The following is a 27,990-nucleotide window of genomic DNA, read 5'->3' on the forward strand; positions in this document are numbered from 1 at the left end:
CATTTGAAATGTACCGGCATATGATATTCTCTAACTTTCTCTCAGTTATTACTCGTTCCCTGGTTAACCCCCACCTTTCCTGAGTTGTAGTTAGTCATTTAAATTAATATGTTTGCAGAAAAGAGCACACAACAAACAATCCAAATCACAATACAAAGCCAGCAAAAAGTCTTCAGTGAGAGAAAAGGTGAATTGGGAGATAAAAAAGCTCATATATTACAGGACTTTCAGCATGGAGAGGACAAACGAGCATGTGCTGAAGATAAAAGAACATTTTCAATTAAGATGAGTATGAAGCTTGGTTCATTAATAATGCAAAAATCATTACCCCAATTATCTTAGCGTCCCAGTTTAAAGACACCGTATACGTGCGTGTGTGTTTGCTTGCCCGTTTTTTGCATGCAAGAGTTTGTCTAGTGTGTAAGTAAAATGGATTTCTTAAGTGAGCTGAAGCCAAAAATGTGTTCCTTTTAATGACCACAAGAAAAAAGAAGAGAACTATAACTTTTACAAAACTTGTGCAAGCATATACATCCAGAGAGTGCTTTCAGGTGCACCTGTATGCATGCACAGCACAAAGGGAATGACAAAGACAGAGACTAGCGACAGAGATAGGAGCGACTGTTTGATGCGTTCCTCTAAAATATTTATGCAGCTGGAGATTTGTGTCCCTGATTCTGTGTCCAATTAAGTGTTTTTTTTCCCCTCCAAATGGATGGGAATTAGATGGGAAAGTCTATGAGAAACACCATGCAGTAAATGCATACACAATAAGAATAAATGCTCATGAATGGAATGCAATCCAATACAACAAAATCATGCCCCTTTCTTTGCTTCTTGCATTGACTGACCTGACATTACAAATTACTGCATCCATTTAATGCAACAGCAGACTCCCAACATTAACCTGCTAGCCAGAAGCGAAAGCAATCCCATTCACGTTTCAAACTTCTGAATTATTCAGTGGCTTGCCAATAAGGAGTGGTGCTTGTGAGGATTGGGCTTTTGGGTGTTCACTTCCACGACAAATGACACAGATGCTAACATGCATCGCTCCCTAGTGACACTCACACATTAGTCTCATGAACTTAATATCCAGAAAAAATAGTAGAGTGATTTATGAGGACTTCACAGATGAAATCACTGACACAAATTAACAGAAATGATTCTGACTAACAAAACGTGGATTCGTCCTCGCTCTGTCTCTGAGCTGCCTGCTCTCCCTCGGCCTGGAGAGTAGGGAGGGCAGTGGCTCTGCGCGAGCTTTAAATAGGAATTAGCAGCATTTCATTGTGATAGTGATTGAGTATGGGTCCCTGGGGTGGGTCTACTCATTGTTACCAGGCCTTGTAAATCTACAGTAATCCTCTCAGTGGAGGAGAAAAACAAACACACACACAAATATTATACATATACACATGCATATAAACGTGTGTGCACATGCATGCTTATTTTTCACTGGCAGAACAATATATGCATAAAAAGTATCTGCTGGCACTCAAACCCAGTACTTGTAAGGTTTGAATGTCAATCAAAACAATCATATCCCTCCTCAAGATTTTCCGAGAATGATTTAAAAAACTTTGTTGCCGAGACACTGGTTCCTTATATGAACTACTGCCCATGCTGCTTACTCCTCTAACATTTGTCCTCCGCCCACTCAATCACCCACACAGACCCACGGACACATGGTTGGGAAGACACGGTGAGAGTGCAAAAACTAGCTCACAGCTTGCTGACTCTTGCTTTTGAAAGCTTCCCACAGTCAGGGTTCACCTGTCCCTGCACTTTACATATTTTCAAATCTTGCACCATTTTGCGAACTTCACTTTGCCGTGCACAAAATAACCCTAGTCGAGACTATTAAGCATTTCAGACTAAGCTGGAGAGGCTAGAAGAGGCAGCTCTGTGTGGTCCTTGTTCAAAGAAGATGTCACTTTAAGAGGTACAAAAACCCTTTTAATTAATCCTTAGAGGTTTGGACATGCAATGATTATTCCAAGTTTAAATACTAAATTCCTCAGGTATACCACCTTAAATCAAGTTGGCACCTTGTGATGTTGAAGTGACTTGTGTCATTAGTGAATTTTGTCATTTTAAATTCGGGTTGCCAACTCTAACAAGAAATCCATTTCTCCACAAAATAGAAAACAGGAATGTACAAAATTAGACACACATATGCAACATGGACACCATAAGATAAAAAATAAAGTAAATCCAATGCGATCAGTAGTGGAAGAAGCATTAATAGAACCACTTATATGCTCTGCTATAAATAACTATAACTATTATATTGATATAGTAATAAATTGTTATTACTACAATTTTGATGTTGCAGCAGGTAGAGGCAAACAGTTATTGTGTAACAATGTGCATCTATGATAAATTGAAAGAACTCTTTCAGATTGTGGTAAAGCAGTGGGGATTCCAGTATCACTTACTAAATGGCAGCGGGGTGAACAGGCTATGATTAGGGTGGGTATTGACTTTTGGTATCCTTTGGGCTTTGATCAGACACCTCACCGATTATGTTCTGGCAGTTTCAATCACTCGCTGCAGAGACCTCTGGTCTTGGTCTTATACATTTCCAGATGTTTCCAGACATTTCCGATTGCACTTAGGGCTGTAGGATTATTTGAGTTTTAATCTCAATCATGATTTTGGCTTCCCACAATTAAATGAGCATGATCGTGCAATATTTAAAATGCAAGCTCCACCAATTGGAACGCAAATTAAAAGCAAATAAGGCGCTCCCTTAAATTGACGTTTGAACATGTGCCTGCATGTGCCAATCACAGCTGTTCCCTGCATCATGTAGCTTGAAGTTTGAAGGGTTTATTGGGTAATATTATCTTAAAAGATACAATTACAATAAAATTCAAATGTCTGGAATAGCAAAAAGCAAAGAAACTGTCCTTAAAAGCAGGTCATCATCCGTTGCTTGGAAATACTTTGGATTTAGAACATGTGATGTTAGCCAAGGACAAATCATATGTAAAGAGTGCTGTGCCTCTGAACTGCAAAGCAACACAACTCATTAAACCACATGAAAACACACCATAAAGTGCAGTACAATTAAAGCATGAAGGCCAACGAAAATAATGAAATGCTGGAGCAGTTTCCCTTTGACTTCACTTTATTAAGTCAACAGGACTGTCATTAAGAGATGTGCTTTAAGTGAATAATATGTCAATGCAAAGATTTGTACAGATGTGAAAAAGTAAAAACAGTAAATATTGCACTCTTATTTAAACAATGCAATAAAAATTGTCTTAGTAAAATCAATGAATAATGTTACAAATAATCCCAATCTCAACATTGAACAAACTAGCATGGTTAGCATTGTGGATATAATTGTGCAGCCGTTCTTATACTATTAAAGTTTGTTATGCTACAGTAAATCTGAAAATGCTATCACATATGGAACTTTCTCAGAAGTGTATTTAAAATCTGTTAAAGTTCAGTCATGTATATAATGCAGTAAACACAACAACTACGTGAGTTCTGTTAGACAGGTAAACACATAGTTTCCTAACCTCACATTATACCTGTCATTCTGTTAGACAATACCTCAAACATTGCTTTCACTAAAGTGAAATCAAGTGAATAATAAAGAAATGCATACAGCAATATGTAGACCAGTGTCATTTCGCCCCAGCTGGATTAATGTATTATACTGTGTTAACTTCAAGTATATAAGAAAGTAACAAACCAAGCAGTCATATGTTGCCCTGCCCTCAGTATTATTTGCATGTACTCATCTGTGCCCACAGCACAGGAGCCCACACTGAGAAATAGTATCTGCTGCTCTCTCAGGCATGTACTTTATAGACTATTTTCATATTTAAGCACGCTGTGAGTAAAGGCTCCTCTAGTGCACAGTAGGTGTTGTGGAAATAAATATTTTATACTAGAATCTAATTGCATTTTGTGGCCTTGAGCACCCTACAAGACAATCTGCAGCGCTGGTCTAATGGCTATCTTCCGTACTGTCTGCTGGGGGACCACTGACACACATGCACACTTTTTATGATGTAGTTTATAGACTCAGATTTGTGAAGCTCTCACACATCTGTGTTTAACGTATGTACACTAGAAACTACAGAAGATACAATATGTATTCTAACTACATGGGGTTCTATAAAATATTAAAGGATGAAGGAATATCATAAATCTATGGCAAAATCTGTGATGCATGCCGTCATGTCACAGAGGACTGTGTGTACCCTTTCTGTTTCTGCCCATTGACCATAAAATCCCACATGAAGGGCTTTTAAGGGTAAGGCGTATGCACATAAAAACACACAGACATGCACAAAAATTCAATAATGAACGTCAATATGCTTTGAACATCATACAAAATGAGGTTACAGTATTTGTGCATTAGTAAGAGATATCTCTATAGCCCAAAAATCTCTACCATTTAGCTTGAGAAGCCACAAAAATATAAAAAATATAGAAATATCTAAATACCGATTGGGCTACAGGCCACAGAGTTAAGTGTTGTACTAAATGATGGCTTTATTGAAGATCAGCATCGCCAGAAATGTATAATCTGACAGGAAGACCAAATCAATATCAGCGCAGGATCCAGCACCTACCACTCTGATGAGGGTTTAGCACTCAAACAGAAGCCCACTAGGTCAACTACCAGACAAATCCCAATAAGGGAATCAACATAATCATGAGGGTCCGGGCCAGCCTTAGCTTTGTTTCCTATCCTTTTAGTCTGTGCTGATGGATAGTATACAAAGAGGATGCGGGACCAGCATCCCTCTCTATACAGAGAGAGCAAACACGCAGATGGTCATAGTTCTAAAAGTTGGCTTTTAAAACAAAAGAACTCAAAATACTTAAAAAATGCAGTCTCCTGCAGTCTCCTGCATCCCTGCCTACTGCAGGGCTGCAGAGGTTCACAGAAATCTCTTTAGGATTAACCGGTGCGGCTGTGTGTATTGGTGATGCACATTCACAGGGTGAAGCTCAGAAAGCCTGATGTGGTTTTCTGCTGGCACACAGCCAGAATTTACATATGAATAAATATGAGGGAAAATCAAATAAATAAAAGGACAGCAGGGAAAAAAATAATCCTGTTAAAGATCAAACAGCAGGCTCCCTTTCCCCTCCTCCTGCCATTCTCTCTTGCCTTGATTTTTCTCCAATTTATACCTATATTCCTCGGGTCATCTGTGCTTCCACCGTGCCCTCTCACTTTCCTCACTTTTCTCACCCGTCTTCTCGGCAACTACACCTTAACTCGCTATATAAATTTCAGGTTCCCGTCATCTTCTTTTTCTCCATCTTTTCTCCATCTCCCCCATCCGCCATCTCCTTTTCGATTTCATGGCCGGTCATATCTTTAATCTTGCTCCTCTTTCCCCCCTGTCCGATGCTCCCTTGCTGGCTTCGCTCCCTCCTCCCCCCCTCTCCTTCCCTCACTCCCTCCAGTGCAGAACTAAATGGAGATTAATGAAGGGAGGAAGATGTGTCTGTCATCCAGACAGTCTGATGCAGCCACCACAGCAAGTAAAGTACTGGATCTATTCAAAACACACTAGACATAGCTCTAATACTGCTCCAGCTGAGAAGAACGACAGATTAGCATGCCGCTTCTATTTAGATAATTTGTAAATACTAACCGTACCGCTGGAGCATGCATTCCTTTCTATAGTGATATAAAGTATTTAGTGTGTGGGTTTTCTTTCCCTTCTCTCTCTCATTTCTTTCCTATCATTAAAGGATATTCAAAGCACACCCCAGCATCTCATTTCCTCCCCAAGTTTAAATCCTGACAACTGACGGCCACTCGCTGCTCACACGCCAGTCAAGCAGCTCTGATAAGCCTCGCAGGAAATTGACTCGTATTTTAGAGCTACATCTCCCATATCATATCCGTCTACCACCCATCACGCCCTTGGTTAGAGGTCAAGCAGCTTTCACTAATCTCACATGCAAATTTGTGCATGCTACAGTGTGAACGTGAGGGTGATATATGAACCATGTCTATAATTCATGGTTCATTACCGGCGACAAGTCACGCTTACGTCCGCACACAACTTCATACTGATATTAGGTTAGTGCTGGGTTAAAGCATAAAAACTGTTTTAAAAATAAGCTGTCATTTGAATACAGAGCATCTGTGTCAGTCTGTGCGTACATTTCTTATTCCTTCATTCCCCTGGTGCATTCAGAAACAGAAGGGCAGGAGCATGCTGAATGCTGTGTGAAATATTTAGCACAAGTAGCGATAAAATTCTCCGAACTTGGTTGGTTGTCTTCTTAAATATCCAAACCTTTCCCCTTTTATAGTCCCTTGATATTACTATGCTTTTTTTAATACTGAAATGATGCAAGACTGCAGTATGTGTGTGTTTGTGCGTATGCTTACCAGCACAGGGAGCGCTCTCATCTCTAAACACTAGACAAACACATTCGATTAAAAGCAAACATTCTGATTAAGATGATGCATTAGCTCACGAGGTTACAAGCACCAAAACCCATCTATAAAGAAAAAAGGGCCTCTGTATGCCACATTTAACACTAGACTCAGCTGCTTATACCCACACACTTAGGCACTCGTCAAGACTCGCACAGCCATGTGTGGATTAGCTGCTGTTTATGTGTGGCATATATTCATCTATCTGTTGTGTTCCTTCTCTCAGCCCGGCTGGATGTTGCTTTCAAAGCGCAGACATTTCCTCTAGTTTTTCTGTAGCACTGTGCACAGCAGCCAGGGGAACACAGCAGGGGGGAACAGGGCTCATGTGACTCTACTACTGGTGAGAAGGAGGCTGAAAACTAACAGGCTGGCATACACGACTGGGACTGCAGTTAAGTCGACTGGAAGACTCCTGCGAGGCCATTGCAGATATGGTTGGAGGAACTGCATTAAATGAGAGCATCTGCCCAGTTAAAATTGATTCCAATTTCTGCATCTGTTTCTCGGATCACAACAAAAGCAGTCCCGTACTGGGTGGACTGAAATGACCTGAAATCAAAGACAAAGCTTTATTGAACAGCTCAGCTAAGCTTAGATAGATAAGATACTGACCTAAAAAAGCTACAGGACGGTTAGTGCTTCAAGGCAGGAGATGGCTGTAATTGTCCTCCTAACCTTCTATCTGTAATTAAAAAAAACAGCTCTGACATTCACGAGCATTTGAACAGCTGGTTTTGACCTTCCTTACTGCCCACGTTATTGAAAATGACAAACAATGAATATTTCAGCTTTGAGGGAAGGACTGTTTTCAGCATCACTTTATTTTCCAACATCAGCACCCCACCACACTTACCAACACTAATACACGTGAACCTTTTTCTCATAAATTTCTCCTAACCCGCCTCCTAATACCTTGCCTCCAAAATGCATCGACAAACCACATCAGTAACATTGACATCATTGATTACTCTGGTTACTTAACAGTATGTTTTTTAAAGAAGCACAAATAATGGAACTAATTCATAGGGAATTTCTGTAACTATAAATAATAAAATGTAATGTTTTTTTAAACATCCAATTCCTGTATATAACTGTTATACTCCTATCACTATTGTTGATTCTCTAATAATGGATTAATCATTACTAACAATGGGTTGTAAGGATGCTGAGAGGAAGACTAAAATTGGCATTAATACCACACACAGGGACGGCTAGTTAAACACTGGATGTTTTTTTATGAGCGTTATCTGTGGGAACCCGATCTTCCCATTCAGCTTCACATAAGTATTTACCTTATTTGTTTTTGCTCATTGTGCAGTCGTAGTGCTCTCTGTCTGTCAGTTTCTGCATCATAATGCTGCACTATTTTGTCTGTCACTCTGCATATACTTCTACCTCATTCACATGCTAATATTCTCATTTTAATTCTTTTTGCCCTCCCCTTTACTTGCAGTGTTCACTTTCTCATTCACTGCGTTAATATCGGCATTCTTCTTATTTCCCTCCCCCCCATCCTCTTTTTTTCTCTTCTTCCCCTCCTCTTTTGATCTGTGTGCTGAATTATTCAATCTTACCCGGGCTTTTAATTCTCTTGATTGAGCCAATTACCTTCTGGCTGGATCAATGTGGGGAAGGTAATGATTTAAATGGCTGCCGCATAAAGCCACATAACCACTTCAACTGGTGCAGAAGGGAAAAAGGAGGGAGAGGGGGAAGAGCACATGGAGGAGGAGGAGGACTGAGCAAAGGAAGGTGGTTTAACTGAGGTAGGGAAATGAATATCCTCTCTTTAACACAACCGTGCATGATTCAGCATGTACGTTTAAGTGCTTCATTTTGTGTCCCTGACTCTACCTGCTGTATGCTACAATGTGAAATCATGCAGGGGAGGCAGACTGTGCAAACCCAGTTTCCTTAGGGATTATCTAAAATGTATGGGCTCTGTGGAAACTGGGTCAGTCTGATCCTAAATGGTGCCATCGTAGCAGAAATCCACTAAGTCGATACCGCCCAGTATCCGACAGACCTTCTCTCTCTCTTGTCATCTCATCTCTCACATGCGCCTCTTGTTCGTGTAGCATGTCCAGTCCTATGCACATACAAACACACACTTTCCCCCCCATCATTGCAACTCGTCATCTCCTGTTGAGTGAGCTGTCCCATCCTATTTGGCCTGCCTCCTTCATCCTCCTATCTATTATTGATGTAATGGAGCATTGTATCTAAATGCAGCTCTGCTTGTGACAAGCTCTTCAGCCAGGAGGGAATCAGGGAAGCAGGCCAGCGGCGGTGTGCTCCTACTGGGTTTGCTTTAGGGGCAAGTCAGAGAGGAGACAGATGAATGATTGGGCAGGTAGTTATCTTGGTCTTGGACTTGGACTGACATAGATATCTGTGGCAGTCCATGGATAATGCCACTAGCTGCACCAGACAGTGATCAAGCATGAAGTGATAACAGTCCTCTTTGCGAAATATGTAAAGAATTGTGGTTGCAGCCATGCAGTTGACATAATTGAAAGCTGAAAATATGAGCATGAAAACTCTATGTTCCATCTCAATAGCAATTTATGTCCTTCTTTTATCATCCAACAGACACCACATTAACAGTATCACTCTAGAATTGTCTTTTGTCTCTAATTCAGATTTATTAGGAACTAAGACTTGAATCCTGTCCCTGTTTTTGAATGCACACTAGTTAAAGTACATCCTCTTTGTGGGCCATTTGAAGTCCATATGAAGCACTTAACTAAAAACAAAGAGACCAGCATTAGATTTCGTTACCACAGCAACTACAATTGGGTTCTGGTGGAGGGGTCAGTGGTGATCAGTTCCCTTTAAGAATGATAATGTTGAAGAAGCAGCAGAGACTCAGGATGAACCACAGCATAGCTGCCTCTCTAAACCAGTTTCTCCCTCTACCTCTGTTGAACGGGACTTGCTTCTTATACAATGATAGAATCTGCTTTATATATCTATGCCTGTCACAGGAAACAGTCAGCCTTTTTAAGCTTAGAATATGTATAATTACATGACTCATAAAATTAAGTGGCAACAGTTTAAATTTAACAGACAGCACACTGTGCTGCACCGAATCACAAATAGCTGACATGGTGATGTTTTGCTTTTCAGGATTTAGCTGATGATTAACACCAGATTAAATAATTTCTTTTAAACATCATACTGATACTTAAAACTTGTATTTCATTTTCTATGTATCACATTACGTGATACAAACTAGTAGATTTTATTTAATTATACATGAATTAGTCAGATATGCTCATTTTCATCTGCTGCTCAGTTCAGTTTTTAAAACAGCGACCTAAAATATACTGAAAAACAGACAAATGAACTGTCAAGAAGGCAGAAGAAAAGGCCAGTAAGCAGTTACTATTCTAACGATCACTTGTTGGATTGTTAAAAACCTTCAAGAGCTCGACAGCAGTATAATAAGTGTTGATCCTAGTAATATGTTCTACAGTAAAATCCCTTCTTTAGATGCTCACTAACTGTAAGAAACCTCTTCAAATGAAAAACACACAGTATATAGTATATAATATAGCTGTCTCAGAGATCACAAGTTACAGTATGAATTACACTATAGATTTGCTTTTGACAGTTTTGCTAGATTCTTGAACTTTAACTATAACCAACTCACGAAACAACCAACCAACAGCTGAACTATTCTTGTTCCCAGGATCACATACAGCCACCGAGTTATGGCAGGTATGGCATTGCTTGGTGAACTTGATGCATGTGCATGAAAAATAAAATCATTAAAAAAAAAAAAAAGCAAGGGAAGATCAAAGACCAAAAGAATAAAAACTGACTGCACCACAATACAAAAAAACAAACAGAAATCATAATGTGAAAGGCAAATACTTTTATCAACTTATGGTGGAAAAAAAACAGAGGCTGTGCTTATTGCCTAGCAACCCAGCGATTCTCCTTATACTGCAACAGTTGCATACGTAATAGGATCATAAACCACCGCAGCACACAATATTCACTTGGAAAGATGTCAAGGCCTAAATACTTAGTAGGTGTTCTTGAATCAGACTATAGGGGGTTAGTGTTCTGCTCCCTCGCCTTGTGTTTGCTTCTTTTTCCCCCTCTCTCTCCTCCCTCACTCATCTCCTCGCCCTCTCTCTCTCAGGTGCATCAGGTGGAGTAACTGATGATCGCCCTGCTCTGATTTAAAGGAGGCTGGGAAAAGAGTTTCTCTTTCTCTCCCAGACTACCCAACTCTCCCGCATAAGGTTCTAAGGTCCCTGATTCTTTGTGGGGATTTATCTCCTTTCCTTTTAGGACTGAGGTCCAAGTAGTCTGTTTCTTTTTTTAAAAATAAACAATATAAAAGATGGATGTAGCTGTAGAAGTCCCGAGCTAAAACTTCGAGGCAAGCGTCTTCACGTGGCCAGGAGAGGGTCTGACTGGGAACTAATTGCTCATTGGCTAACCACTCATCAGTGAGCATACCACGGACAATCTTCCAGTTTGCAGCATAGTATGACCAAGATTTGGTAAATAGACTTATTTTTTTATTCAGTATGACCCAAAAGGACTGACTGAGACCATGAACTCAGCAGTTCACAGACTCAGATCAGAAGCCTTTTTGCAACCACAGCTATTGTCTTCTGGTGGCAATTGTGTATTAGTTTCATGTTCCTGATCCTGAAGCAACATCCATGATCTACGGGTTTCTTTCTTTCTTTGTTTTTTTCATATTTTCTGTTTAAATAAACATCTTGAGTGTGGCATCCTTTTGATATGTTGCAGTCACTGAGATGAGTTGAGCCTTAGTGTAGCTTTTTAAAAAAAATTCATTTATTCACTAAATTTCAAACACGTTGTAAGTTACGTTGTTGTGGAGAAAGTTCATGTAGTAAAAATGAAAATACCAGCAGAAGAATTCTTCAGAGAGAAAAAGACCTTCATTACAGAGAAACAGACGCTATGAGCCACCTCCTGTGGCGAATGACTGAAGACATACACAAACAGATACCTTTTAGGCCTGTTCATTAATAAAGGATATTTCAAATACACTACAGGCTTCACAGAAATGTGCAACAAAACATTTGCAGAAATGTGTAAACATAAGGCAGAGGAACACATGAGAAATAAAATGATGACTTCTGTATCACAATTTTACTAAATGAGCATGAAGGTGATCGACTGTTGGTTGGTTGAAGGAAATGTATTCATATTAAAATGAGTAATTTCAATAAAGATGTTCCACCTCTCTTATACTAAACTAATTGTGTTTGGCTATATATTCTCAACAAACCATTTTATAACTGGTATTTTCAGTAATTGAATGTTTTATTCATCAAACAGTTAACAAAAGATTTAGCAGTTGAATCAATGTGTCCACAGTTGCACATTTATTAATATTTATACTGTACGTCCTTAGAATTGATGATGGGACCAATAAAAATATAGTCAATCCCCTTCGTTCTTGTGTTTGCCTTTGAAAGAAAAATGTACACAATAGATCAATGGTCTAGGAGGAATTTAAAATTAAAATCTGCACAAGTTTATAACCCAACAATACCTTTTCTTCTTACGTCTGCACAAATGCAATTGTTTACTTTCATTAATTCAGGATTCTGCTCTTTGCATAATCATGTTTCGTCTCCCACCCAATCTCCCATTTTCTGTCCATTCTGCACCTTCAGGCTGTTCACTCTTTTAGCTCTTTTTCTCTCTATTCAGCATCCAATAATCCTTTACTCACACCTCCCCACCTTCCTGACTCCTAGTTTTGCATTTTACCCCACCTCACAGCTTTCTCCTCTCTTGCTGTCTGCTCCTGCCACTCGCCCTCAGATGGAATAATCCATGTCATATTGTCACATTACAGGAGTTCAGATGCTAATAGCTGCACTGCTAATCCAGCTGCTGGCGAGTCTGGACCGGTGCCCGACTGCGCTCTGCCCTGCTCTGCAACAGCTGTGCCTTGCTCAGTCATGCCAGTGATATGCTGGGGATCTCAGACACAGCGGTCCGGCTGGTAATGGTGACTGCATGTTAAAATGACCCTCAAAAGAAAGAAAAGGAGACCTCGAGACTACAATCAAAGATGTGTGCTGGACAAGAGGCGCATGTGTATCTTTCCAGTAGTAATAGAGTCCAAGATCCCAGGCTACAAACAGCACTGCCTTTTGGAAAGTCCTCATAGGACACAATATTGGAAAAACTGTGGTCATGCCCTCAAACAACATTCGGTTATTTTAACAAAGAAGAGCGTGAATGTGACTGAAAGTCGGGATTCACCAGTGAGACGCTGATACAACAAAATGTATTGAGCTGTGGATGTGAATAAGCCTTGGCAGGCAATTATGGTCATTACTGTCTCTTACAATCTTTCAGAAAAAAGAAATTTGCCATTCTATGGGAAGTAGGGAATGTACTTAAGCTCCAGAGCGTTTGCTATTTGTTGTGAAGTTGTTCCAACAGCTCTCCCATCCATTAGAGGGGGAAAATCGGTTTGCCTATAATCTAAGTATAACACTACTTATCAAAAATTTAAAGTGAATTAAAACCTCCTCCTTTTCAATAAAACATCTGCCCAAAAGCACCATCCCATTAGTCAAAAGCAGGCATGCAGCTACTTCAAAATAATTCTGCTAATTTGGCTTGCACCTCTGGGTTCAATTATTGATGAATGAAGCCCACAAGAGCAGGGGTTGGAGTGGGACACCAAAGTGGAATGATCGGGGACATGAGAGCACTTTTGAAAAGGGTGACGTGTACCTGTGCAGAGGTATTGTCCTTCACCCTCTCGCTTCCAATATTTCACAAATCACTTTCCCACCTATTCCCTCTCATCCACAGACAATAATGACAAGCTTTATGGGGCCGATAAGTGTTTTCTCTGATTCCAACAAGTGTATGTGTGCATTAGGAGTACTTTAGCTGTATGATGGATGGCAACAGCAGGGCAAATGTCCTGTTAATAGATGAGTATATTGCATCAAAATCAACTCTGAATCACATTGAGCTACAATATAGGCTGAACTGCTCTGTTAATTTGATTGGTGTGTTTTTGGGCAAAGGCAAATCTAAAACAGGGACGGACAAATTAAATTGTAAAACTGAAACAGAATTGTTAGAAATGATTAGCAATAAAACAGGATACAGGGCCTTGCAATCTCTAATTTCAAGATGGGCCTGCGAGAATGGATAGCAGCTCTTCTCATCTCTTCCAGTGTTTAAAGAGGGAGACCTTTGACCTTCAAACACGGCAGAGAGTGGATTCAGAGCATGTGTACTAAGCTCTTCTGTGTACAATGATTCCCTGCTTTCTGTGTGTTCATGCTGTTTACATTTAATTTGATTAAGATATGTGTGTATTATAGTGAATGCCTTTGAGTTATGGCGTACTGTTATCAGTTGTTAGTCCCAACTCACACAAATTGACGAATAATAGTTTCTTGTTTGTTTTTGTACATTAATGGAAAATATACAGCTGAAAAAACAGTAAGGCAGTGGGCCACCACATCTTCGGTGCGCTTCGGCTTTAATTCTACAAATTCCTAGAAATCAATCGGAGGAGTTAAAAATAATTCTTCCAAAAGTTACTCCCTCATTTGACTTTGATGATGATGTTGGAGAGATGAGCCCAACATGCTAATCCAAAATCTCCCATAGGTGTTCAAATGGCTTGAGATGTGGTGACAGCAAAGGCCATAGCATGTCATCAAATTCTTTTCATACTCATCAAGCCGTTCAATGACCCATCGTGCCCTTTGGATTGGGGCACTGTCATCCTGGAGGGAGACCGCTCCAGTCGGCATAGAAATGTTTTTTCATACGATAAAGGTTACCACTCAGAACAACTTTGTATGGATTTGCAGTAACTCTTCTTTCTAGCGAAAAGCCACCACATCCCCTCACTTGACTGTAGCCCAGAGTTCAGGGTTTTTACTTTAATTCATTTAAGGAGTGAATATGTGCTGTGAAGCTTCCATATGACTCTAAAACGTCCCCATTTTAAAAGAGGAACAGAAAATCTGCAACTGAATCATTTACATTTATCATCATAATATAACAGTTCCTATTTACAACACTATACAGCAGTATATATGTGTACATTACAAGGAGACAGCAGTATGTAGCACAGAGTTAGAGTGTGCAAAATACCCCTGCTAGATGTCAGATGTTTGCAGACTGCAGTAAATTGAATACGTTTTCTTACCCCCGGCAAATTCAAGTGCATACCACTAGCTATAGAGGCTGGTGTAGAACAAACAACTCTGGCCGCCATTCATCTGTTGTTAGTGTAGGCCAGGAGTGGGAAACTGCAGGTTTTAGATGTATCCTCGATCCAACACAGCTGATTTAAATGGCTAAATTACCTCCAGATGAACTAATCATTTGATTCAGATGTGTTGACCCAGGGTGATATCTAAAACCTCCAGGACACTGGCCTTTGAGGCCTGGAGTTCCCCACCCCAGTGTAGGCTATCAGTCTACTGTTTATCCTAACGGTCATATGTCCACATCTGTTTATTCTGGAGGAGGCTGTAAAATTTTGTGAAAGGAGTCCGATACGAATCGACGAGTCAGTGAAGCTCAGCTCTGTCCAGTCACAGTGATACTGCGGTGAGCTGTTGAGGATATCCTGAACGTTTCTATCAGTAAGAGCTGCTGTTCTTGCTAATGTTAGCGGCTGTTAGCTGACGTCAGTGAAACTTTCTCTGAAGAGAATCAAACATTGCTGGACACTTATATGATACGAGAATGTAATCCAGCTGTTTATCAGAGGAAAAGTGTGATTTTCATGATACTGAAGCCTAAGATTAGCTAGTATAATGTTAGCTTATAACCAGCTGGCATTGCTGTTTAGCCAACTTGTTGTGTGCTGTTTGCAGTCCCATGACTAATCTGCTGACAACAGGTAGTTGTTGCATAACACACATAAGCATAACAGGTAGTTATGCTTATGTGTGTTAGAGCCCTGGCTTCAGTTTAGGAGATGAGGCTTGAGGTGAGAGAGAAGTGGATGATGGACACGTTGTCTCTTTGCAATTTTGCTTCTTTGGTGATAAGATGATAAAACAGATGATGAAACATTGGTATGATGCTTTATATCTTGAGCCTAAAGGTGAAGATACAAATTAAAACTTCTCTTCTCCTTCATTTCTGGTGTACTACATATGTGGCCGGTTTCTAACCACATATATAAAACTCAGTTAGGTTCAATAGAGATGTACATCTCAGCCACTCAAGATGGCAGGACAACATGGTGGATTCCATAAACTGGCACCTGATCCTATATATTTTTCAAGTTTAAGTTTATGAGAATACATCAGTTTGTTGGAAGACGTACTAACACAGTAATAAATGTATATTTATGAGTACAACATACTTTTTTCTATTAAATAATCTACAAAAAAAATGTGATTGTACCTTTAAGGAAATAAGCTATTTCTGTTGTGTTTACTGAGACTTTCTTCCTTGTTAACATTTTCATCCAAGGATCACTCTGAACCACTGAGAGGGCCCTAAGCACACTGGTGATCAGTTCACCCAACACACAACATTAACAAGTGAGAACGAAAGATTTTAAATAGAAAATTTATTCCTGAGAAAATTTCAAAAAAAAGGAACTGAGGAAGAAAAGGGGGGAACTAGAGTTCTTTCCTGTTATTGTTGAGTCTTTATTTCTAGCTTGAAGAGAGGGTCTCAAGGTCGCAGCGGTTGAAAATGCGCACTTAGTGGTTTAAAAGAGAGAAAAGGGTGATTGGCTGAGATTGGCAAAGGATAATAGGTGAGGATTGAGGAAGCCCCCGAGGCTAATCTATCATTAGCATTCTAAAGGAACTACTGGGGCTTGGAGACAAACGCACAAAACACAACAACATTTGCCTGACTGACACAAGTATACATTTGGAAAAAAGAAAAACAAAACAATGCACTTGAAAGTGAACACACATAATCCTTCATCATTATCTAACTCGGGGCTCTTAAACTTTTTGTGGCCCTCCTCAGAAGCAGAATAAATTTCATGCCCCTCGGTTTTCAAATCTATCATTAGCCAATTTATTAAAATGAAGACTGGGAAAGTCTTGTTAATTTTCCTTATAAAAATCACATTATTTCAACTGTGTTTTAACTTTTTCAAATGTGGTAAAAATTTAATGGTAACTGCTTCAAGATGCCATCTTGAGCTTTGTCATTTGAAACAATTTGTTGATCATTTATACACTAAACCTAGACAGATGTGTTCAAAAGGTGAGGACGTTGGGAAAACTGCTCATCCACACGACACCAAGCTATAAATGAGCATGACCAGAGATTTAAACAAGAAAAGAAAGTGTTGTAGGAGAAAGAGAAAAATGGGAAGAAAATTAAGAAATGCACTTCAACACTTGAATTTTATGCCACCGGTCCACTGTATGGTAACTACAATGAGATCTGTTGCAGTAATGAGGTAAGCCAGAGCTGTATTGATCACATGCAGTGGATCAGAGGACCTCTGCCAGTCCCTCAGAGCCCACTTTATGCAGCCGAAAAACCACCACAATCCCATCTCATTTACAATGTACATCTGTCTTTCCCACCGCTCCCTGCCTCTGCATCCCATCTTGTCCTCTCGATACATTTTAGAGGTCCTCCTTCCTTTTGCACTTTTTTCTCCTCATCTACTGTTGTCTCATCTTACTCTCTGCCTCCATGTATCAGCCTCCTTATTCATGTAAATCCATTTGCTGTGAGAATGAAGCTTGTCTAATGTCCTGAACACTGTTGGATTTCATGCCATTTCTTCCTGGTAACGGTAGAATAATGAAAATGTAAATAGCGTTAAGCTGGGTAGCTTAAGACAACCTCTTAATGAAGGCAGAGAGTGAGAGGGGGAAAGCACGAGAGAAAGAAGGAAGAAAAGAAAGAGACGTTGAGAGAGAAAGTGCAGACATTTTTAGCTTCAAAAGAGTCCTGTCGTCACTGGCTACAACATCACATGCAGCAAATCACTGAGGCGTGTGTATGGGAACCAGCTAGAAAAGGGACACTATAGGAATTCAAGATGTGTGGTAAGAATTGCCACCACATAAAGCCAAAGTGTATCCTTTCAACATTTCAACTGGTATACGCCAAACACCATTCAACCTTTTTCTCATGTCTGCTTCTTCAGCCTTTCCCTTCGGTTGCCCGTCGACCTCAAGAGAAAAATCCCAGCCTGTAATCTGAGGAGACGTTAATCAAGCTTTCGTGTTTGTCTCCCTCCGATACGGCTATCTCTAAGAGGGATAAACCTAATATTTTGTGAGAATTGATGATATCAATATTCCCTCTGCCTTAGCGCTCACATTGCTTTTTACACATGCGCAACTGAGGGGGAGGCAGTTATGTAAGAAGGGATACAAGAGGGCTTCCCTTGAGCTTTAGATATATTGAGAGAAAGGAAAGAGCAAAGCAGAGGAGCACTGTATGTGAACAGAGGAAAAACACCAGAAACTGGGCAGAGGTGCACAAAGTTGACCTCACGTGCTGCTGATGAAAAGATTAAGTTAGGGAAACAAAGTGGGGGGACTGAATAAACCAGAATAATTAGCTATTTCAAAGAGTGATTACATGAGAGAGTGAGGAACATTTTTAACAATAGAGGCATAGAAAAGAATGCAAAATATGAGATGACTCAACTGAAAGAGGGCTTTTGCTTTTGTTTCATAAGTACCTTTTGGCTGTCACCTTTCTAAATGTCCTGCGCCTCTTTATAGATTGTAGATCTACTTAGACCACAAAACAGCATGTGCGTCCTTGCTATCCCGCTCAACCTTGGGATAACTCTGCATTAGCACATCAGGCTGTTAAGTCAATCCCAGAGCTACTCAGCCAAACAGACCATTGGCTTGATCTTTGATTGTAAAAGCCTGCCAGGCTGGCAAGTTAATCCCGGAGCGTAGAAGGCCAATCAAGTTGTCAGGCCAGGCTCACCGTCAATAACACATTTAGGTCAAACAAAAAAGGCGTGGAGCAGCCTTGAGCTTCTAAAGACATACCTCCATCAAATTGGTTAAATGTCAAACAGTCCAAGTATGGCTTATAGGTATACATATGTGCAAAAAAAGGATGCTGTTAAAAGTATAAAATCAATAAAGGATTGGGGGTTTTGTTGGATAACTCGTTCTGCCTGCCTTTTTTTATTGATCGCCAAGTGAACTCAGGCACTTGACAATGTGAAGCAGTAGAAAGGTTATTGTGCAGTCACCAGAACCACCCACATCTGCAGTGGCACAGAAAAATGAACTCCCAACACAACAACTAGACAGTAAGAGAAGAAGAAAAAAAGCGGCAAAGATCGAGGGAGGTGACGTGGCAACAAGAGGAGTGGAGTGAAAGAGAGAAATGCGGAAAACACTGAAAGAAATAAAGAATGATGGAAAGAAAAAGCGAAAGAAAGAGACAGGCAGACAGGGAGACAGCACTATTTACGGTAGATTAGTTGTTATGGTGATAGGGAAAGGAAGGGATGTAGTTGTCAGGGTGATGGGGCTGCACTGGGCTACTAATGATATGTAAAAATAACTGTGCTTAGAAATCACCCTACCTTTGAAAAAAACCATACTTACACACACATACACACACAAACATTCTCAGATGAATATGCACAAAGCAGTTTGTTGAAGCAGGCTCCTTTCATTAGCATATGGAGACATACTCAGATTCCTCCCCCACATTCCCAGCATGGAGATCAATTTTTTGTAAGTTTTTGCTTAATGAGGGATGGTAGAAAGATACACACCAACACTGGGAATGTAAATGTTTAGTTCTATGTGTGACAGCTGTAGTTCTGTTCTTCTAAAGGTCTAATACCAGAGTCTGAGTGTGTATAATTTCTTTGCAGAAGGACCTAGAAGTGCTGGTAATTGTAATTTAAATGCCCTGAAGGGCTTTCTAGAACCGTGGTCTTTGTAGCTTTTGCCGCCTGCAGTGTAAGCTCTGGGTTTTCCAAAGCATCTGATGTAATCTCTGTCAAATAATAATCAAACACACCTCAGTGGCATGTGCCACATAATATTTTCAATTATGTCAACAACTGTTTTGCCCACTGGTGAACGCAGCTAACTGCATTTAGTAGTTAGTGCTTCATATTTTGAAAGAAATGTAATAGTTTTTAAAATGGGAGAGACACAAACCCAGCCTCTGGGAGTCACAAGCTAGTGTACTGCTAGTGCTGGTCCCAAGCCTGGATAAATGGGAGGGTTGCATCAGGAGGGGCATCAGACATGCAGATCCATCCGCTGTGGTGACCACTTGGGAAATAAATGAGCAGGTGAAAGCAGTATAGCACAAAGCACCTTAAGAAAGCTTATATTCTCACCTGCTGCTCATGAAACACTGCTGTTTACATGAAAGTAACAACAAGAGTTTAATGAAACTGCTGCAAGAAAAAGTGTGATCTTCACAATCGTGAATCGTGCTATTATGAGGATCTTCTGAAAAAAAAAAGTTTTTGTGCAAGCAAAAAAATTGTGACAAAATGGAAGAAACTCACTTGCGTTTTTATCCACCTTGAGTGCACAACCAGCAAAGATCACTCCAAGAGGAAAGTGGATAATAACAGGGTCTCCTCTAAGTAAATAAAATCCTCTCTCACACTGGCTAATGTTAATGCTCATAACTTGACTATTAGGTCAACTGCAATTTTGGACAAGGCAGGCTGCTATCCAAAAAGAACGTAGCTGCCTTTCTGCAGTTTACTGAGGTTTACTGTACAAATCAGCAGGCTGTTGAAAAGATGTTTTGTGGACAGAGACCAAATTTTTTTTTAGTTAAAGTAGAAGCATTACATTTGGAGGAAGTAAAATATTGCAATCCACCAGAATAAACTTATCCCAGTTGTGAAACATGATTGTGGAAGTGTTACAGTTTGGCCCTGTTTTGCTGCATCTGGGCCAGGGTGGTTTGTCATTATTGATGGAGTAATGAATTTTGCATTATACCAGGGATTTAAAAATCAAAACATTGGGGCATTTGTTTGAGAACTAAATCTAAAGAAAAAAGTGGGTCATGCAGCAAGACAAGAACCGACACATAAGTGATTGTAGAAAATAAAGCTAATGCTCTGGAATGGCCCAGTGAACATCCTCAGCTTCATTAAAAATGTTTAGGAAGGATACGAGAATTGAAGCTGTCCTGAACAGATGAATGACCCCAGGCGATATTAATGAATGAGCGACAGTTACCGAAAATGTTAGCTGCAGCAAATAGGGGTGCGCACTTTTTCTTGAATTAATTTGCAACTACCAGGTATACAACAGTATCTGGTGTTTAAAAACACAATTCACTGTTTTTATCTTAGTAATTTGTGCAATCAGAGGTTTCAATAAGATGAATTGCTACAGATTATGCTTCACTAGGCAAATTTTTTGCTAATATACATTTGTGATTTTCTAAATTATGGCATTTGTACTTCAATAAACAATGTGACTTACTAATCTAACAGCTGTGTCCAATGTTGTAGAAGCACTAATACACTCATAACTAATTTAGGGAATTTCAAACCCACCATGAAAACCTTTAATTTACTCATGTGCAACAGCCACTCAAGGTTCTGAGAAATTACATATCACAACTTAAAGAGAGCAAAGTGCTGCTATATCACAGCTATCTAATTCGAACTTAACTGCTCTGATGCCAATCAAAGTGTCTAGTGGTACTTATCCTTTGCCAGCACTTGATTACCTGGGAGATTATTACTGTAGTAGATATAAACACACTCATTTAAACATACGCACACAGTAACAGCACTGCACATGTTGAATATTATATTATTTACTTGTGTCACTAACATGAAAGGTTCTCCAGCATAATTGCTTCAATGTCAGCGGAGGCCATCATGCACGTATTACTCTGTGCATCCCTAATCACGTGTTCACATTGGAGTAAACTGCCTTCACAACGCATTGCAGTGCCACCAAAATAGACACACAAATCACACGTGGCATCACACAAACACACCGACATACACATAAATGAAATGTGCTTGAGCAGACATCAAATAAAGGGAATAATTTCCCTTTTGAAAACTTTGAATAGCTACAGAGGGAATTTAATCCTCAAGCAACCATGCTGTTTTAGCAAATAAAATGACTGAGTGGAGTTATTTATGACCCCATTATGTTTAATACAGGCATTCTTATTTATTGGCACCATTTGTGTTTCGCATATATGTTTTTGAGATTTCTGACACATATTCTCATGTAGTAATCAGGTTTTTAAAAAAAAAATGATTTCTATATGAAAGGAGATAAAACAAAAATCATACTAACAAAATCATATTTAGAAAATCTGTTACTGTTCCTACCTTCTACAAAAACAAACTTTCTTTGTTTCAATTATACTAGAAAAAAAGAACTAAGATAATAAATAGTGAGGTGTCAGTGAATTAACTGGTGACACCATTGTACTTTTTACAATTAGATCATCCTTTTTTTAACTTCAGTAAATAGAATTTTATTTCATTTTACTTGTATTTTATGTTGTTTTTATTTGATGTGAAGCAACTTGTGATTTGAATCTTCAAACACTCTTTCTAAATAAATCTACTTACTTCCTACCTACTTACAGGTTGAAGACCTACTGAATGAAAGGTACTTAAAATCTCCCGAAGTGAAACCAAATACCTAGCTCTTGACAAAACATTTAGACACAAGAAGAGAAAAGGGCAACCAGAATTCGTGGGGTGACAATGAAATTTGTCAACTTGTAGTTACGACAGGCCACATGACACACACTAACAGGAGCAAAGAATACTACTGACTGACATGTGAACCAATGGGAAATGAACAAGTCGGCTGTCTATGGATGTTCACTTGTGACCAAATGTCACACCGGAAAGTGATGGGTGACAAGGAAATCGCTTTTCACGTGCACGGCTGTGTATGACTAAAAACATTCAGAAGTCGTCCTTAGTTTTCTGAAAGCCTCTTATCTCCACACCACCGAACACTGATGGCTTACATCAAAGGCAAAACCTAAAATGCATTTCCAATTTCACTGATGATACAATCAACCGCTCTTTCTGTTTTAGTGTAGTAAGTAAAAATAATTGTGTAGTCAAATGCAATCTTTTTCCTCTCCATAAAAATATGACATTATGGCTCGGTTGCCAGCATGTTGTCCTATCCTAAGGCTATGCAGCTTTTATAAACTAAGCAAAGAAAACAGGCTTCCTATCTGCACAATGCACCATCCAGGGGCAGTCTGGCTTTCCACAAGAAAGCCATTTAATCTCCAGTAGTCTGCATGTGATCAATCTCCTAGCACAGTGTTACTGCAGCGCAGGCCATTCCTCATCATTTAGAGAGAGAGGTATTGACCAGGCCAGGACAGCCTCCGTAGTGCATCTGCATGTTGTGAGCCAACAGGAAACAATAAAAAAAAAATTTCCACGGTATACATTGTGTGTTTTTCTCTTCTCCATTATGTGCATTATGTATATTCACCAAATGAGAATGTTTGAGTATGACAAAGAAGCAAAAACAGCTGGTTAACAAAACCATATATTTACAAATGCTCACACATCTTCCAGTTTGTCGGCTTGCTTTTGTATTAATGTCTTGTGGGTTAATGCAGTCGGCTGTATTTTCTGTTTATCATCAATACATCCTTAGTTCGACATTCCTGCTTAGTGGCTCACACCAGGGAAATGCACCGAGAACGAGCACAGCATTGTTAATGAGCATCAAATGCAACTGGCTGAGCACGCTGATGCAAAGAAAGGGAGCCTGAAACTAGTTTTGAGTTGGTAACATCACTTTAGACCCGTTAAATTAAAGGTTTAGACTGCTCAGTTGTTAAACTCGGCTGCAGACATATATTACTGTGTACGGATGTCAAAGTGGACAGCTGATCTTCCAGCCCTAGAAATGAGAGGAATGAATGTTCAATACAAGCATCCAGGAAGCCTCTGGGGTATGAGACAGGCATGACAAGTAGAGACAAGGTTTCACTACATCTTATTTGTGTACGTCATTTAGCTCATCTTCTTGACAGAGGAAATGTATAGACAGGCACATTTCAGTTTTCAAGTGTCAGAGAAATTGCGGCAGTATGATTTGTGAAATGAAAGGAGTGCACCTTGACAAATAAATTAACTGACTGACAGACTGGCTGGATTGTGTATTCCTGCCCTCACACTTATCGAGTGGTTTATTCAGGCATCAACTCCACGGACTTCATCCCTCACACTGCCTTGGGGCCATGTCAGATTTACAGTTATCCATGACGGGCTCTTATCAGGGATTTGGAGCAGGACTTTGCAGACTCATCTAGAATATTGGCTGTATCATTTTTGTGTTGTTTTTTTTTGTTTTTTTTATCCCTGCTTGGAGACACAGCGAGAAGCCAAGGTTGGGATATCACAAGTCACATGGATAGAGTCACACAGTGCTACATGCACATACGCACATCCCTGATGTCTCCTGCTGGGATTGCTCCATAGCAATACCCCGACATATCAGAGTATGTTGACAGCGAGCCGACTGCAGTGGTTTCTGCTGTAGTCACAAGTAGCAGCACTCTCGGCTGGTCTATGAAAGTCTTATTTGTACCGACAAAGACATCAGGTATGGAATAATGTTCATTCTGTGAAGTCACAATCCACCGTTTTCTCCCTTACTATTTAGAGCAATTTTAGATTTCTTTACATTTCTTTAGTGTTTGATTTAATGATAAAAACAATCATCATTATGTGCTTTTCAATAGCAAGAGAGCAAGCAAGAGAGATTAAATACCATTTTCACTCCATAATCAACCTTTAAAAAGCTCATACTGTCTTTTAATATCTATTTTTGGCTTTGTTTTGCTTCATTCACAGCTCCTCTGTATCTCGCTTAAAACTGAAAAGTATTTTGTTTACTTGGATTACATGCTTTCATGATTGAAACAAAAGTACCAATACTACACAATCAGGATGATAAGAGTTTTTCTTAATGTGCTGATAGCAAACAATATTTCCAATGTTTGGTAGTAAAAAGTTTTGAATGCGTTTGAACAGCTTTTAATGTGAACACACTGTAATCAATGTATTTAAATTGAAAGGAAATATTGAAAGAATTCTTTCTATTTACATACTTGTGTATATGCATGTTATAATATTTAATATAATTTATATAATATACAATTTGCATGCTATCTGTATGATTGTGACCTCTATCATGCATGATTTGGACATGTCAAGTGATACACTTTGATTAAAGGACTTTCCATTCACATGCATACTTTGAAGTAAGGCTACCCATTTACATACTGCACTAAGTCACAATAACACACACACACACACACACACACACACACACACACATATATATATATATATATATATATATGTGTGTGTGTATAATGGAAGATGGTGTTTTTACTGAGTTAAGTGGAAGAAACTGAGAGGATACCATTCCTGTATTTAGTTGAGTGCAGAGTGTTGTTTTTCACTGCAGCATGTTCATTCATCCCTGCCCGCTGTATTTAAAAGCCATTATTCCGGCTAACAGACCGGTCAGCAGGCCTTGGATGTGTTTAGAGATGTGTATTGTCTGTCTCTCTCATGACATTTGGAGTGTATAAATGGACAGTGTGTTCAAACAGCATATTATTTTGTGTCTCTGTATGGGACAGCAGAGGCAGCATAGGGTGTGATGATGCAGAGACGCAGCTGTGAGCAATTCATAATCAGAGCTTTTGTCTGTTTATGGCTGACTCAGGGGCAAAAGATAACACAAACTGTGCCCTGTAGGATGATACATTACGTTCCTCCTTTGATTGGGTGACATTGATTGATGCATATGTAGTGCACAGTTCTCAGCACAGAATTTTTTTGTGTTTCTTTAGCAATTTGGGCAGTTTTAAGTCTTAAAATGTGATGAAAAAAATATGGGGAAATTTAGCTAATCAACAACCTTGTGTTCTTATACGGGTGAGCTGTCAGGTTGGTGACTTAGTAACAGGGACTGACTGAAATGATTATTTAGGCCAGGATTATTTTCCATTTTGGCTACCCTGTGTGATCTTCACTGATGCAAATTACTGAATAAATTTGGCCTCATTGGGAAGAAAAGATTTACAGATTACAAAATCAAAACTATCCCAATTGTTCAGTTTTAAAAGTACTTTGGTTGTGTCATCAAAAACTGACTAGCAATACAGTGGGGAATAAATCAACTCTGTTTAATTGAATTTTATTCATTTAGCATCAAATCACAACAGCAGTTGCTCCAAGGTGCTTTATATTGTAAGGTAAAGACCTACAAGAAAACAGAGACTACCCCAACAATCATATGACCCCTATGAGCAAGCGGTTTGGCGACAGTTGGAAGGAAAAACTCCCTTTTAACAGGAAGAAACCTCACATGTCTAAAACACATAGTGAGTGAAAAAAAGTTTGTGAAGAAGAAACACTTTTCACACAGTGCATCATGTGAAGCCCCCATCAGTCTACACATATTGCAGGATAACTAAGGGAGGATTCAGAGTCACCTGATCCTATGCTAACAGTATTTTTTAGCAAAAAGGAAAGTTTTAAGCTTAATCTTAAAGGTAGAGAGGGTGTCTGTTTCCCGAATCCAAACTAGAAGCTGGTTCCACATAAGAAGGGCCTGAAAGCTGAAGGCTCTGCTTCCCATTCTACTTTTGGTTCCTAGAATATTTTAAAGTAAACCAGCAGTCTGAGACCAAAGTGCTGTATTGGGATGATACAGTACTATGAGGTCTTTAAGAGAAGATTAACAGAAGATTATTAAAGACCTAGTATGTGAGGTGAAGGGTTTAAAATTTGATTCTGGATTTATCAGGGAGCCAATATGGGGAAAAAAATCCTCTCATTTTCTAGTCCCTGTCAGTACTCTTGCTGCAGCATTTTGGATCAACTGAAGGGTTTTCAGGGAGTTTTTAGGACATCCTGGTAATAACAAATCACAATAGTCAGGCCTACAAGCAATAAATGCATGAACTACTTTTTCAGCATCACTCTGTGACAGAATGTTTCTCATTTTGGAGACGTGCAAATGGAAGAAAGCAGTCCTACATATTTGTTAAATATGTGCTTTGAAGGACATATCCTGCTCAAAACAACTCCAACATTCCTCACAGTGTTACTGGAGGCCAAGGTAATGCCATCCAGAGTAAGAATCTGATTAGATACCATATTTCTAAGAATTACTGAACTTAATTATCTGCTGAATTTTTTAAGTTTGCTCAATTTTTTTTAAAATGTAGTTTAATTTGTAGTTTAATTTTAATGTCTCTCATACTGGGCCTCCCCAGCCGGCGGTTAATATCCAAGAATAATAGGAGATTGTACTGTGTTCTCACCTATGCGGCGAGGAAGAATATACTACTCCAATGGATTAATGAAAAAGCACCAACTATTAAAGGTTGGCAAAGAGTAGTGTTGGATCTAGTGCCATTGGAATATCTTACATGTGTACTGCATTCAAAAACAGATCAATTCTTTAAGGTGTGGGAACCATACTTGAATTATGTGGAACCTGATGTTTCTAATATTATGTTACAAGGATTCTCTTGAGTGTTCAAATTTCAACGTACTACTGGGACTACAGGTATTGCACTGTATTGTAGTCTCTTTTTATTTATTTATTTATTTATTTATTTTTAGATGGACCTGAGCTGGTGTTTTGTGCTTTTGTGCTTAGTTATCAGTCTGTTTATTTGTTTGTTTTTGTTCTGTTTTGTTTACTTGTTTGTTTATGTTTTTTATTTATTTATTTTTGGTTCTGAATTGTATACTTTATTATGTTATGCAATTATGTACTATTTGTGAAAACAGGAAAAACTAATAAAAAACATTAAAAAAATTTTTTTTAAAAAGATACCATATTTCTAAGAGTTACTGAACTTAATTATCTGCTGAATTTTTTAAGTTTGCTCAATTTTTTTTAAAATGTAGTTTAATTTTAATGGAGAGAGACAGAGGCACTCCTTTGCTGCATTGGTGGTATGTTTTTAGTCACTGTCATGCTGAAAGACCCATCCACGGCCCATCTTCACTGCTCTGACTTTGGAAGTTATTGTCCAAGGTTTAGCAGTATGTGGTCCAGTCCATTGGCGCCTTAATGTGTTGAGGTCCTGTTGAAAAACAGCCCCAAAGAATAATGTTTCCACCTCCATGCTTGACTGTGATGGTGGTGTTCTTTAGGTCATATTCAGCATTTCTCTTCCTCCAAACACAGTGGGTTGAATTGATGCCAAAGAACTAATTTTCTGTTTTATCTGACCATAGCACTTTCTCTGAATCTTTTAGATATTCACTGGCAAACCTATGAAGGGCCTCTACATGTGCCTTATTGAGCAGGGGGATCTTCCAGGTACTGAAAGGTTTCAGTCCATTATGGTATAAACACCTTCAGGCGGCCACTCTTCAGAACCAACTGAACCAATTCCTGAGTCCTCATTGTTTGAAATGTCACATCCTCCTTGATAATGCCATACATATTGTCACCTTGAAAAGCGAATGTTTGGAATGGTGTCCTTATGGGGTGGCTGTGGTCCCAACTGCCTTCAAAGCTTCCTCCATGTAGTTTTGGGCT

At 39.3% G+C, this 27,990-nt stretch overlaps 1 protein-coding gene and 1 long non-coding RNA gene across 2 annotated transcripts in view; one reads left to right on the forward strand and one right to left on the reverse strand.

Annotated features, from left to right (window-relative positions):
- il1rapl1a (interleukin 1 receptor accessory protein-like 1a) overlaps positions 1-27,990 on the reverse strand; it is a 166,941-nt gene that overhangs the window by 109,737 nt on the left and 29,214 nt on the right.
- Positions 10,340-13,444, forward strand: LOC112844159 (uncharacterized). The gene is made up of 3 exons (XR_003216799.1): positions 10,340-10,475; positions 10,593-10,959; positions 12,300-13,444. It is a non-coding gene; the product is annotated as an uncharacterized LOC112844159 (long non-coding RNA).

This window comes from Oreochromis niloticus, linkage group LG16 (assembly GCF_001858045.2).
Source record: "Oreochromis niloticus isolate F11D_XX linkage group LG16, O_niloticus_UMD_NMBU, whole genome shotgun sequence".
NCBI classification, from domain to species: Eukaryota; Metazoa; Chordata; class Actinopteri; order Cichliformes; family Cichlidae; genus Oreochromis; species Oreochromis niloticus.